A 13,027-nucleotide genomic window follows, 5' to 3' on the forward strand; every position below is an offset into this window, starting at 1 on the left:
TGTAAACTGTTCCAAAATCTTTCTTATCTGCTGCTTCCTCAGCTTCGCTAGTCAGATTCTTGATGAAGTTCCTCTTGTCCTTTCTTGCACTCCGCTTGACTTCCCTATCTCTGATCTTATACTCCTGCTGTGTTCGTTCAATCTGCCTTGACGATTTAGCGTTCAACAACTTCTCCTTTGTCTTCCTCCTAATTTCTAATCTGGCCCAAGTTTCAGCTGATAACCATTTCTTGGTCTTCTTTTTCTTAAAGCCAACAGTTTTCTTTGCAGCATCAGCATACGACTCCTTGAATCGATTCCACGAACACTCCACTGGGTCCTGATCTATTTCATCCTCAAGATCGGCGAGTGCAGCAAACCTGTTCTTAAGCTCAATGCTGAAGTTTCTTCTGACCTCTTGCGATTTCAATCGGTTGATGTCATACACTCTCCTGCGTTGTCTATTGGAGTCTACAGCCATAAGCTTAAGCTTAATTTTGGCGAATAACATGTAGTGATCACTGCTTACATCTGCACCCCGATATACTTTTACATCCAGAGGGGATCTCCTCCACTTCTTGTTGATTATTACGTGGTCGATCTGATTGATTGTACGACCATCGGGGGATTTCCAGGTCAGTTTGTGAATGGTCTTGTGGGGGAAGATTGTACCCCCTATTATACAGTTATTGTTCAAACAAAAATCAACCAGCCTTTCTCCATTGTCATTAATACTCCCACAGCCATGCTTCCCCACAGCAGCTTCGCAGTTGCTGTTGTCCAGGCCAACTTTAGCATTAATATCTCCCATTATCAGCAGCAAGTCATGTTGAGGGACTCTGGATACTTCATACTGGAGCTGTTCATACCATTCGTCTTTTACCTCATCCTCTGCCTCGTTAGTAGGGGCATAACATTGTAGTATAGTAAGCTTACAATATTTGGAATGGAACCTTGCTCTGATGATTCTATCGCTGACAGGTTCCCATTCAATGAGGGTCTTTCCTATACTTCTGTTGATGGTAAGGGCAACACCGTTTGCATGTGCATTTTCCTTCCCAGAAAACAAAATTGTAAAGCCATCACTTGTCTTCTTCCTTCCTGCGCCAGTCCATCTACATTCACTAACACCAAGGTTGTCCAGGTCATATCTTTCCATCTCCTTTGTAACCTGTGCCGCCTTACCAGTTTCAAACATTGTGCGGACGTTCCATGTCGCAAGTCGTACCATCGTTTTGGGCCCAAGAAAATTCCTTCTTGAGCTCATAGCTTCCCGTGATGGGTTTCCACTAGGAGCTGTCATACTGCCAAGCTCAGGAGCTTGGCTTGAAATTTCCATAGGACTCTGTGGATTTGAATTCATAGTTGCGGTTTCTGTAACTTGATGGTTTTTACGGGGTGGGGTTGTTAGCCCCACGCCCAACCCCCAACCTGGAGGGCCAGTGGTTTTCTGTAGGGGTTTTCCTTCCCTTAGCACACAGGTTCCGGTTATGTAGAGGCGCCGGACACTCGCCTCTCGCCGCTGTCACTCGGCTGCCGAAGCATTCCCAGGGGCTACGATGACGGGGAAGTGCGACACGCGACTTCAATGGCAGAGCCTATAGTTTGACGGTAGGTATTTCTCAGCATTTGCGAGGAGAACATTGGTGGCACTTGTTAACCTCGCTGAGACCTGTTGCCAAAGCTTTGAGCCCACGTGGCTTATGAAGAGTACAAATTCAGACAGGCCAAGCAAGAATCAGGTGAAGACATTATGACCTACTACACCAGGCTGAAACATCTCGCACAAACTTGCGAATTCGCCGATACGGAACACGAAATCAAAAGTCAAATCATCCAACTTTGTTCGTCGCCAAAACTACGCCGAAAAGCTTTCGGTGACCCTGGAGCTTACCGAAACGCAAGTTAAAGATTTGGAGAACTCAAAAGAAGGCATCAACGAACTCGGAAAGTAACACGAGACATATTCAAGGAAATGACAAGAGTGTGCAACCCTCCGCCCAGCCCCACCTACGCGTTCCATTCTACGTCCGAAAGCAGCTTGAAGATCAACTAGCAAGAGACGAGCAGAACGGCGTTATAAAGCGCGTTGATGGCCCGACCCCGTGGGTATCACCCGTCGTCGTAGCATCTAAGCCTAAGCAACCAGCAAAATTCGCATGTGCATCGACATGAGACAGGCCAATACGGCGATCCAACGCAAACGCCACGAACGATCAAAGAAGTTATCGCTGATTTGAACGGCTCCACGGTATTTAGCAAGCTTGACCTGAATAGAGGTTACAACCAACTAGAACTTGCTCCGGAGTCGAGATACATTACGACGTTCAGTACACACATCGGCCTGAGAGTGAGACGATACACACGTCTAAATTTTGGAATTTCCCGTTCTGCCGAGATATTTCAGAATACATTCACGAGACCCTGAGTGGAATCCAAGGAACGTTGGACTTGAGTGATGACATCCTAGTGCACGGAAAAACACAGGAGGACCATGACCGGGCGTTACGAGAAACTTTTCAGCGCCTCAGAGAGAAAGGTCTCACCCTCCACCGTGACAAATGCGAGTTTTCACGAGACAGCCTCGAGTTCTTTGGTTATGTGTTCTCGGGTAAAGGTCTCTCAGCTGACCCCAAGAAGGTTGACGCGATCAACAACTTCCCATCGCCAACCAACGTTGCCGAAGTGCGAAGCCTGCTCGGTATGGCCAACTACTGTTCCAGATTCATTCCCGCGTATGCGACTCTATCACAGCCCCTACGCGAGCTGACCCAGAGAGACAGCCCGTGTCTTCAGCAGCTCAAAACAGCCCTTGTACAAGCCTAAGTGACTGCCTGCTTTGATTCCAATAAGCACACCGAAATCAGCGTCGATGCCAGACCAGTCGGGCTTAAAGCCATCCTCGCCCAAACATACCCCGATACTGGCAGCAAGCACGTGGCTGCTTATGCAAGCAAGTCTCTCACTCCTGTAGAGCAACGCTACAGCCAAAGCGAACGTGAGGCTCTCGCGGTCGCTTGGGAGTGCGAATACTCCCACCTTATAGTGCACGCATCGGTCACTGTCATCACAGATCACAAGCCATTGCTATCGATATACAACAGTCCCAAGTTACGCCCACCAGCACGAATAGCAAGGTGGACTCTACGACTTCAGCCACACCAGGTGACAGTCCTGTACGAGCAAGGCAAAGGAAACCCGGCCGACTACATATCCAGACATCCTGAGAAGTCTACGCCACCTAGCGATCGACAAGTAAGGGTAGCCGAGGAGTTTGTTGGCTACATCGCACACCCTTCTGGACCTAACGCCCTGAGCCTCGAGCATATTGCAGAAGCAACCACCAAGGATCCAACTTTTCAGGCAGTTACCGATGGTGTGCGCACCAGCAACTGGTTCGAACGATCAAAGCGACTCGACATCAACCAGCACACGTACAAAACGTTTGAAAAAGTCAAGGAAGCATTGAGCCTTTGCAGTTCATCTGGCGTGATCCTAAGACACAGGCAAATCGAAGTCCCTGAAACCCTACAGCAGACAGTAATCGACCTCGCCCACGAAGGTCATCAAGGCATAGAGAAAACAAAGTCACTCCTGCGGGAAAAGGTATGGTTTCCGGGTATCAACAGCGAAGTGGAGAAGAAAGCAAAGTCATGTCGTGCGTCTCAAGCGACAACCTTGGTTTTGAAAAAATCACTCTTTGGATTTGAACTTCTATCCAGAACAATCCACAAGGCTTTAACTATTGATCCAGACAATTGGTTTGAACACAACCACTTTAATCAATCGAAATCAGTGAACTTAAGGAGGACTACAAAACGCTAGTCAACCGACGAAGATTACACAATCGAGGAGAGTTTGAAGGCGAGGTTGCCTGGCTTTTCATTGTTATCAAAACGAGGCTTTTACATAACAATCTAAAGTATAACATGTTTTGTCCATAGTCATTAACTCTCACTTTGATCCAACTAGATATGTTCACGTTAATTCGCTAGAGTGTCTATTTTCAATACTTAGGAACCAAGCGCGAGCCGCTCAACATGTCACCACTGCCAAAGGAAACCTGGCAACAGATTAGTGCTGATTTTAAGGAACTGTCAGATGGAGGATACCTACTTGTCCTCTATGATGACTACTCTAGATACCCAATTGTGGAGTTCATACCCTCAGTGTCTGCGCCGGTTGTCATACCACGTCTCCACAAGATATTCGCAGAGTTCGGCATACCGGCTTAAGTGCGTACCGACAATGGCCCACCATTCAATGGGAAGGAGTTTAAGTCCTTTGCGAAGAGCTCGGGATTTGACCCCCTATAACCCCAAACCCTTTGTCATCACGAACCAGAAGGGTACGATGGTTACTGCTGAGAGCGAAGGGAGGAAGATCACCAGAAACTCATCTTTTTTTAAGACGTTGAAGCCCAACGTCCAAGTTACAGCACGCGAGCCTGGTGATGGCATCCTAGCCCCCTCATTACACGTAGTCATGTCAGGGAGAGTGCTGGACCTCGTTGCTTTCCGCAGCGGAACCGATGGCCCCAGCTTATCTCAAAGGCTATCTTCAGGAACTCTTCAGCCCTAACGAGAGACAATTTTCATTTATTTTATTTTCTTATAATAGTGTTCGTTCAGTTCGTTCCAGTAGTGATTAGGCGATCTAGTATCCAAAGTGGGAAGGAATGTAATGATCACTTCCGTGATTGCGTTGTGTTACCTGTCAATCATGTAATTTCCCGGGACACGTTGTGAGAGTAAGAGAATAGTAAAAGAAAAGGAAAACAGAACAACACTGAGTTTCGTGCGGCAGCAAAGTGTAAGCTTATTTTATTTTAAGTGTAATTTGGTATTTTAAATAAGCTCAAGTAAATTCTTCAAAAACAAGAAATGTCAAACCCGATTGCAGGAGAAAATTTGTTAACTAAAAGAAGCATCGATAACCTAGAATGGATCTGTTCCTGTTGTTATAAACATTTGAAAAAAGGCAAAAAACCACCACGTGCAGTTAAAAATGGAATGCTGTTTCCAGTGAAACCAGAATTTTTCGATTTGAATAAGAAAGTTGATGTCCTTGGATACCATCGGTAAAGTGGATATGGACGAAAGCGATTAGACGTCGGTGCATTAGACACAGTCGGGCGATACTATTGGATAAAGTAATAAGAAACAAGCAATTACGAGAGGGGATAGGTAAAACCAGGAACCCATGACCCGGAGCCTACAACTGTACTGTGACAACATAGCTTTGGATAGTTACGGGACGACTCAAGGTTGGCTTTTCAGAAGATTCTTCAAGCCCCAAGAGGAAACCGATTGAAGATAAAAGGAAATGTCGCAAATGTTCAAGCAGATGCCAAGCCGATTGTAGGAAAGCCAGCGAGTGAAATTTAAACTACACAGGAGAACGTATAACTAGATAAAAACGATCTTCGACAACGGCGAGTGAAATTTAAACTACAAAGGAGAACGTATAACTAGATAAAAACGATCTTCGACAACGTATTACACCTACAGATACAAAATGGCCGCTTTCTGAAGCTAATGCAATTTAACCTGGCGTAGACTGGAACCTATCCTCGACCTCATTGCCAGGGTCCTAAGCTCGCAATAAACCACGTAACAAGCGCTCTGTTCACCGTGACAAATCCCGTCCTCCAGTCCTCTCGCCATATCTTGGATCATGACATTGATTGGTTTACACTTCGTGTAAGCTACGCAAAAATTGAAAACAAGTGTCAAACTTAACTGGATGGAAACCTTTAAATGACTTAACTTGAAAACATCTTCTTGTTCTCTGATGTAAACTGTCCTTTTTCCACTTTTTGTATTTTGGCTTCAAGCTCACTCCTTTCTTTTTCAACGTCACTTTTTTGTTTATCAAAAGTGACAATTTTACCTCCAACTTTTCCACGACTCTTCTCAAATGAGCGCAATTTTCACAGGCCACTATCGGTCTTGCATTGTCTTCATCGAGCAACCTTGGTGACGGTTCTGATTCAGCCCGAATATTTTCTTCATTTTGCTCAGAAATGTCTGGAAGACATCCCTTTTTTGGTAATTTTTGATTAGGTGCGCTCGCACCTTCATTCCAGCTGAAAATGGAAGGAATAGCAGTCTTGTCTTTCAGATCTCTCCTGCCACTGAAATGTTTTTTAATTTCCTCTGGGCGAAAATTCTTCTCACATACATTAGTGTATTCAGTCAAACAAATCCGTCTCAGTTTTCTTGTCTTTTAATTGCCGAACGCTACTCGTACCTTTGGCCTCGAGAGGAAGAGAAAAATAAATGAAATATTAGTTTTTTCCCCCTGATTGTTATAAAAAGAACTTTGGCAACCACGTACACTGCAATATTTGCTACGGCGACCGCGCGACGAAGTCAAAGGGTTGTCTGCCATGTTTGATGCTGTCCACCCGAGCCTCACTTTCAATTTTCGCGCGAGTGCTTGTGACGAATGCGGGAAAGGTTTATTCACAGCCAACTGAGCCAAGTTGCCCTGAACGTTGAGATAAATTACATTCAAAGTAGGCAGAAGCTAAAACTACGAAAAAAAAATGTTCTAGAACGCCCTCGCTAGCCGGTAACGGGGTTAACCATGTAATGCTAGACTCATAAGATCGTGAAAAAAGTACCAGGGTGTAATGGTCTGACAACGGCACTCGATCTTGGCCAAAAGGCCGAGCATCGAACGCCATATGCATCGTAATGCCTTTTTTCAATCGGAATAGTCATTTAACGAATCCTGACAGTTCATCACCTTAGGAAACATGATTCTTTTATAGGAAATTGTATCAAAGCGCGTGCATTTCGACCCGAGGGTAACTCAGTTATATGCAATGTTTCTGTATTTTGATTTGTGTATTTGGTAAGAAACTCGTATTTTAGAAATCCATAGCTGAGCAACTTGAAATAGTCGGCATTCAAAATATCAATGGCGATGACTGAAGGGAATATATCGGTCGGGTGTCACAATTCCTCCTGTGAAAAACAACTAAGTCGAAACATCGCAACTCTGACTTGTTGGTGGTGCGATGATTGCGGCGTCTGTTTCCTAGAAAACACAGTATATAGTACACAGCTTCCTGATGTTCTGTTACGTAGTATTAATCATATTAGCTGGAGATACTTTGAAATTAGTTTAAAAAGCGAAGAAAAAGATACCCGAACACATAGAACCAGCGCTTATGCCTGCAGTCACTATGGCTACCACTTTACCACATGAAATCGAGGCGAAATGCCAGCCAGTCCGTTAAAAACCTCGAAATCAATTGTCAGCGAAGACAACGTCATCATGAAACAACTACACGATAGATCTCGAAAATCGACGTAGAGAATATGCGCTCTTCAATGTCTAACGCAAATAAATTCCGCGTAAAGTTTTTGTGTTTCGCTCAACTTGAATTTTCCAGGAGAGAAAAAAAAAATACTGTAATGATCCGTATTGAAAAGTCCCGACCAAAAACCAGCCAATCAGAATGCTCCATTTAGCCTGAGAATTGATTGGCGTATAATAATTAACAATGGACCCTTATCATGCGGCGGCCTGTGTTGATTAGAGACAATACATTTCTTAGCATGAGCCTCGAGTTCATGGGTTTGGAAACAAGATGTACTGCGCAAAAAACAAACGTTTTTGAAAAAGAGAGTTAATTATTCGCCAAAGGCTCGGTGAATATCGGTGAATAAAAAACGAGACGAATTTGGAGTTTTTATTCACCGATATTTACCCCGAGACTGAGGTGAATAATTGGGTTTAATATAATTGCATAGTTGATTATTTGAAAATATGCGTTTTCTTTACAACAATTAATTTCTTCGCCTGTCACCTCGACAAAACGGCTTACCACCACACTTTGCGCCTGAATGCAGGGGCGTAGCGTCCATATACGCATGTACGCCCGTGCATACAGCTCAAATTCGGGAATCCTTATTCCATGAAGGCATTAATTTTTTTAGTCATAAAATCGGGCCAAGTTTTTTAAATTTCAAATTAAAGGGTGTCATTGTGTGAGTATTTCCAGTATCTTTTCATTAACCAATACGGGCCTGGCCAAACGGATCCAACATCATCAAACATTGTTGGACTCTGCCGAAAAGTGACGAAAGAGGTGGCCAAACGAATGCAACATGTTGAATCCAGAGTTTTGGACTCAAGAGTCTGGAACCAAAATCTACCCAGAATCCTTAGAAAAGAAACTCTCGCCATGTTGGCGTTTTCAAGTTCTCTTTTGAAATTATCAGTAGAGTCACCCAGTGTGATAGCAAGAGGACCACTGTTCCAGAATCTGGGAACTGCAACAGCAAATGCCCGGTCTCCAAAGGTCTTGCACCATGCAAGGGTGAGGAACCTTGAGAAGACCCAGGGCGTCACTGCGTAGGGAGTACCGTCCCGGGGTCTTGACTTGCAAAAGAACCTGCAGATACATTGGCGCCCTGCCCCTGAGAGCTTTGAACACAAGAAGGGCCATCTTTTCGAAAAGAGATTGCTTAAGCTTTCGTCGCTCAGACATTAAATACTTTGCTCGTTCAGCATCCGTAGCTTGAACTGACGCGGCAACGCGCGAAACAGAAGCAACAAATAAGCCATCACCATGGATACCGATAGCCGCAGCGCATGCGTGCGTGCAACACTGTTGAATGTGATGGCCGAACGAATGCAACACTGTTGTTCACACCTTAGAACAAAAGAAACGTTGGATGATGTTGAAGACGATGTTTGATGGAAATCAAACTTCGTCCAACAACTTCCAACATCATACAACATGGTGGCCAAACGAGTGCAACATGTTCGATTCAACAATATTGGATGATGTTACACTGACATGTCCAGTGGACCCGTTTGGCCAGGCCTTTACTGCAAAAAACGTTATAGTGGACGAAAGCAAAAAAAAAACAACTCTACCCTTCGAAGCCCTCTCACAGTGTCAGTTTTCAGTATCACCAGTCCCTCAATTCCCGGTTATTTTTTAAGGATATGTTATGATGATGATGATGATGATGATGATGATGATGATGATAATGATGTTACAACAGAGTTTGCGACGTGTTGCCCTTTGCTTGTACTGTAACCCCCTGTTTATGTTGTAGCTTGCTGAAGAGAAAGCTCGGCAGATGGGTAAAATAAACAACTAACTTCTGCATTTTCCTTCGCATTTATTTATTGAAATGCCCTTGGAAAATAGTCGGAAATGGCATTTCCGAGACGCCAAATTTCAAACGTTTCTGGGGAAGCATGTCCCTAGACCCCCCTACTTTGGAGCGCCTTCAGCGCTCGAAACATTCTTCGTGTGCGTACTACACCTTCAAAATCTCACGCTACACCCCTGGAATGGCTATCTGTAGGTATGCTATCCATTGACTTAAACTTTAGAACTACCTTGCCCAGCATTACAGCCTTAAAGCAACAAAGGATTCCATTCAGACTCTAAATTTAGAACCACTTTTCAAAGCGTACAAGACACAGAACCATTGTAGAATAAAAGAAGAGATTCATTTTTCGGTGTTGACTCGGGCATACTCTTTCTTTGCAAGAGCTGAAGCTCCGACCGACCATCCGATTCAAGTTCGGATGCCAAACGAACCTTCCGATTTCTAGTTCGCATAAATATTTCTCAGTAGCTTTCATTGGAATGGTTACACCAAAGGATCTCGTCAACCATTTTACTTGGACGCTGTCACTTTTCCTAGAATTGAGATGGAATCTTTTTGCATTCATCAAAAAAGCGTTTGTCACTGGAAAATGTGAACCATTTACAGACTTCATAAGAGTCTGTAAATCATCAATTTACAGACTTTAACACCTTTACCCGATAAATATAAAGTCTCTGTAAATTTTTTTTACAGATATTTTACAGAGTTTTGGTGAGTAAAGCTCTATAAAATGTTTGTAAAATGTTTACAAAATATAACGGCTACAACAAGAGGAAATACTTGAAATTTATTTAATAGTTCGACTTGGATCAAGTCTGTTTGTATGGAGAAAAGTTGTCCCCGGTAAGAGGGTCACCCTCCCAGCCGGGTCTTTAGCGAGCGTTTATATGAGAAAAGAACTGACCTTTTTCCCCTGAGTCAAGAGCTGTCCTTCTCAGTTTCGATCATCAGGAGACTGGGAAGACAGCACTCGTGCATGCTCTCATTATCTTGCCTTACCGAGTCTACCCGGCTGAGCGAGCCGAAGAGTTTACATTAAAAAAAAAAACAATAAAAGTTGGCCTGGCTAGGAGGGTTACCCCACCGTCGAGCAAGGGTGACCCGGGTAGGTGGGTCTCCCTTCAAGCCGAGCCAACTTATTTGCTCGTGTAAACGGTTTTTTTACGCGGTTGAGCCGCATTTTATTGGGAAATGTAGGAAAAGTTGGCTGGTCCAGGGTATCTCGGGTAGGCGAGTGACCCTTCTACCCGGACAATTTGTCTTCATATAAACGGGGCCTTATTGCCTCACAAGTCTAGACCGCTTCATTTGTTGACAACAAAGGCCATAAAATCTCTACAAATTGACATAACCGGGCCATAAAATCTCTGTAAATTGACACAACCGGTTCAAGATAAAATCTCTATAAATTGATACAACCGGGCCACAAAATCTCTATAAATTGACACAACCGGGCCACGAAATCTCTGTAAATTGACACGACCGGGCCATGAAATCACTGTAAATTGACACAACCGGGCCATGAAATCTCTGTAAATTGACACAACCGGGCCATGAAATCTCTGTAAATTGACACAACCGGGTCGAGATAAAATCTTTGTAAATTGACACAACCGGAAAGCGAAAGCTCAGACCTTTGGTTTTAGTATTTTACAGTAGTTCAAGGCCACATTAGTATTTTTATTCCTATTTTATTATTATTTTTTTATTTAGCTGATTTACTGTTAATCTGTTAGCTAAATTTGATTGGAAGTTCCACAGCCCGCCTCGATTAGCTTTGCTATAAACAGGTTGAGTATTTGTTTGATTTGTTAAATTCAAACTATTGAAATAAAATGATGATGACCCAAAAAAATTTGTTTTCACGCAAATTGGCCGTTACAATAGGGGGGATTCTTGTAAACAAGATGAAATCTTTTGAGTTGGCGTCTACTCGATAACCACCCATCACCCTCCTCATGTTAGCATAGCCTAGAATGTCCTTCCACGCTACAATGTCCTCTTGACTAGACAAAGTATACAATCCAGCTCGCCGGGAACTGGCAAACCACCTCACATTAGCTTTGTGGTTTTGGTCATCAGAGGCAACAATCTTCGCAAACCAAACTTGCCCTCCTCGACCCAAAATCTTCACATGATCCCTTTTCTCTGGATACACGGGAACAGCCACTGTTTTTGGAGGAGGGCCATCAAAGTCGATGGGGAGAAAAAAGGTTGTAAATTGGACACTGTCTCTGTGATACTGACGGGAAACGAGTTGGAGAGGTTCTGTCCAAGCAAGCTTTACTACTCTACCATGGTTGAAGGCTGGGATGAAATACATGCCATCTATGAATATGAAGTATTTTTCATGAAAAGCACCAATCAAAATAATATCAGTAAGTTCCATGAACCATTCTTCCTCAAGATTAGGTCCACCAGCAACAACACAGCAATCACCAATTGAAAACTTCACTATTGTCCCATTACAGTTGAACCGGACAACATGCTTGGCATATTTAGTCAAACTTGGGACATGGATGTCTTCTCCAGGGTACAGATGCTGCAGGTCCATCTTGATGTCAGATTTCTGGTGGTTTTGTACAGCCTTTTTTCGCAGCTTCCCGACTAACACTCTATTAGCAGATGCATGACAGATATTTTCATTCGCCCTTTCGTGGCAGTCAGTGAGCAAAGCTTTGGCTGCTTCAAGGGATGGCTCATGAAAATTAATTGCAGAGTTCGCTTTGTCTAAGTCCACAGAGTGAATTTCCTTTCCATCAGAATAGCTTCATAGCTTCCCATGCCTCAGCTCGTATCTACGAATAAACAGGCGGATGTTTTCACGTTCAGCGAATGTTTTCTCAATACCTTTAGCATTATCATAATGTGTTTGCTGCTTGTGAGTGCGAATTGCTATTTCGAACACTTCACATGAATAGTTGTCAGGACTTGTATGGTGTTTCACATCTTCACTTAAATGGGTTGAATATTCCAGATTCGCTGTGCAGATGCCCAGACCATAATACTCTTCGGCAGCTACAGCATGTGCCCAAGTTAGTGACTCCAGAGTTTTGATGTTTTCATCACTCCAACCCAATGCTTGAACTTGCTTGTTGTCAAGGAGGCCAACAGTGTTGCATAACGACATGTGCACATCATATTCTTGGGAAGGAATGATTTCAGCCAAAACCTCACGTGCTACACAGCTGTATCTGGAGGGGAAATTAACACAAACGTACCCTTTAGTGATATTGTACATCAAATACTCAGAATAGTACAATTGAGTATTTTTTGCTTTTTGTTTTGTTTTGTTGTTTTATGGTTGTACACACTATGTACATGTATTTGCTTACTTCAAAAACTCTGCATGTTTCCAGCCACTAAGTTTATCACTGAGATGCTTCATTTTCGCAACACCACTAGCCCTCTGCTCAGTTGTCCTGTTAACATACTTGAGAGCTTCCGAAAAATAACTATGGACAAGCAACCCCCCAACTGCTGGGTCACGATCATTGACATCTTCCTTGATGTTCTCCTCAGCATTAGACCACAGTTTGTCCAAAAATTCTCGCTTCAACATGTTGAACACAAGATGCATTCTGTCAACAGTCATATCATTGATTGGATCAAAGCCATACAGGTGGTACAGTTCAAATAAACAAGTAACACCAGAAACTCCAGTTTCAGGTTGGATCTTCTTTCGCTCTGTTTTATTTTGAGCTTCATCACATAGTTTGCTTTTATCCAAGTGATAAGCCACACTCCTCAGTTCATCTTGGTGTCTGAACCTTCTTCTAAAATCTGCATAATAATAATGACGTTTTTCTGGAACATATGTTCCAGAAATCAGGCAACGCCTGCAACCACGTTTGCGACCTGAAATGATGAAGGATAATTACCACCACCACCAAACACAACAC

At 43.5% G+C, this 13,027-nt stretch overlaps 1 pseudogene; it reads right to left on the minus strand.

Moving 5' to 3' along the window:
- Positions 1-212: 212 nt before the first annotated feature.
- LOC138033209 (craniofacial development protein 2-like) lies at positions 213-790 on the minus strand (annotated as a pseudogene).
- Positions 791-13,027: the final 12,237 nt, after the last annotated feature.

Source organism: Montipora capricornis, chromosome 14 (genome assembly GCF_036669925.1).
Source record: "Montipora capricornis isolate CH-2021 chromosome 14, ASM3666992v2, whole genome shotgun sequence".
Classification (NCBI taxonomy): Eukaryota; Metazoa; Cnidaria; class Anthozoa; order Scleractinia; family Acroporidae; genus Montipora; species Montipora capricornis.